The sequence below is a fragment of the Humulus lupulus genome, chromosome 9 (genome assembly GCF_963169125.1).
Source record: "Humulus lupulus chromosome 9, drHumLupu1.1, whole genome shotgun sequence".
NCBI classification, from domain to species: Eukaryota; Viridiplantae; Streptophyta; class Magnoliopsida; order Rosales; family Cannabaceae; genus Humulus; species Humulus lupulus.
In genome coordinates this window covers 10,181,411-10,183,963 of record NC_084801.1, presented here as the reverse complement: position 1 = coordinate 10,183,963, position 2,553 = coordinate 10,181,411, and positions in this window count along the sequence as shown.

The window sequence follows — 2,553 nt, the reverse complement described above, 5'->3', positions numbered from 1 at the left end:
AGCCGCTGATATGTAGCTCCAGCGTTATTGAGCCCAAACGGCATAACATTATAACAGTATAGCCCTTTATCTGTAATGAAGCTCGTATGTTCTTGGTCGGGGGCATGCATGGGAATCTGGTTGTATCCAGAATATGCATCCATGAATGACATCAAGCCATGCCCCGCCGTGGCATCCATTAGCTGATCAATTCTTGGCAGCGGAAAACAATCTTTTGGGCAAGCCTTGTTGAGATCCGAGTAGTCAATACAGGTTCTCCACGTCCCATTGGGCTTTGGGACCAACACTGGATTGGCTACCCAGTTAGGGTAAAAAGCATCCCTAATGAAATGGTTTGCTTTTAATCTGTCAACCTCCTCCTTTAATGCTTTCTTTCTGTCCTCGTCCAGCTGCCTTCGCTTTTGTTGCTTCGGGGGAAAGCTTTTGTCTATGTTTAATGCGTGGCTCGCAACATTTGGGCTTATCCCTACCATGTCTGAGTGTGACCATGCGAAGACATCCTGGTTTTTCTTCAGAAAGCAAATTAATTGCTATTTTGCTTCGTCTTGGAGGTGTTTTCCGACCTTCACCTTCTTCGAGGGATCAGCTTCGTTGAGTTGAACTTCTTCGAGCTCTTCCAATGGTTCGAGGTCAACTTTCTCCTCAATCCTTGGATCGATTTCCTCGTCAATTTCTAAAATCGTTCCATCTTTATTTTGTATAATAACGAGTGCCTGAGCACTCGTTTGTTTCTTTCCCCTCAAAGAAATGCTATAGCACTCCCTTCCTGCCAATTGATCTCCTTTTAATGTCCCGACCCCGCTTGGGGTTGGGAACTTAAGGGCCAGGTGCCTCACAGATGACACTGCCCCCAGCCCGACCAGGGCGGGTCTCCCGAGCAGTACATTGTAGGCAGATGGTAAATCTACCACTACGAACTCCATTATCTTGGTCACCGAGACTGGATAGTCTCCCAAGGTCACAGGGAGTTCAATGGATCCCATACAAGCAGTCCCTTCTCCTGAAAAGCCATACAAAGTAGTTGCACATGCCTTCAGGTCGCGAAGGGAGAGTCCCATTTTCTCGAGGGTCGCCTTATAAAGAATGTTGACCGAGCTCCCATTATCTATGAGAACTCGGCAGACTCTTTTGTTGGCAAGCTGAAGAGTAATAACCAATGGATCATGATGAGGGAACTGAACATGAGATGCATCCTCCTCAGTGAAGGTTATCGGTTGCGTTTCAACCCTTTGGCTTTTTGGTGCCCTAGGTTCGGGTTCATAAGGAGACCCGTCCCCTGTCTTCAACTCGTTAACGTATCGCTTTTGAGCATTTCTGCACCCTCCCGCGAGATGAGGCCCTCCCGAGATGGTTATTACGTCCTCTCCATCTATCGGCGGGGGCCTGCCTTCTTCCCGAGATCGGGAGTTATTATTTTGTGTCGTTGAAGGCGCGGCTACTCTCTGGTTCGCAGTAGTCTGTCCAGTACTTTGGTTTTTGACGTACTGCCGAAAATAACCTCTCGAGATCAACCCTTCGATCTCGTCCTTCAGCTGTCGACATTCATCAGTGGTGTGTCCGGTGTCTCTATGGAACCGGCAATACTTACTGGAATCCCTTTTGGACTTTTGATTTCTCATTGGGTCCGGACGCCTGAAGGGGACCTGGTTTTCATTAGCCAGGTATATGTTTTCCCGAGACTCGTTGAGTTCGGTGTGTACTTTATATACGGAGAAATACCTTTCTCCATTCTTTTTCTTTCCTCCTTCAGCCTCGGGGTTATTTCCCTCGCTCTTTTTCCTCTTGGAGGGATTCTCCGATGTAGGCTGTGGAGCTGCTGGGTCAGCCGAGGTTGAGGCGGAGTTAACGTTTATCGTTGTAATTTCGGTCTGCGAGGTCGCCTTCAGCGTTGACCTCGCCTCCTCTACATTGACAAATCTCTACGCCCGTCTGTTAAATTCGGTTATTGACCTCACCGGTTTCCCTTGCATGTCATCCCAAAGGGCACTTCCGGGTAAAACACCAGCTCGGATAGCCATCAGGTGCCCACTGTCATCCACATCTCGAGCTCGGGCGACCTCTAGATTAAATCTTGTCAGATAGCTTTTCAGTGTTTCGCCCGGTTGTTGTCGGACGTTAGTCAAAGTGGATGCCTCTGGTCTGACTCCCATCATAGCTCGGAACTGCTTCTTGAAGTCTCTAGACAACTGATCCCATGAAGTTATCGAGTGTCTCTTGTACTTTTCGAACAAAATCTTGGCAGGTCCGGCCAATGATGTTGGAAACAACATGCACCTGAGCTCGTAACCCACGTTACTAGCTCTCATAATAGTGTTGAATGTACTCAGGTGACTGCATGGGTCGGTTTTTCCTTCAAACGCTGGGACGTGAGGAATCTGGAACCCTTGAGGAAATTGAGTGTTAGAGATATGTGGAGCAAACGGCTCGAGCTCCTCGTCAGAGTCCTCATATCGACCATTCCCTCGTTCATTCTTTAAAAGCCTAAAGGCTTTTTCGAGCTGATCGATCCTTTCTTGGACTGGGTCCTTAGGTGGTGTCTGGAATTGACAGTCA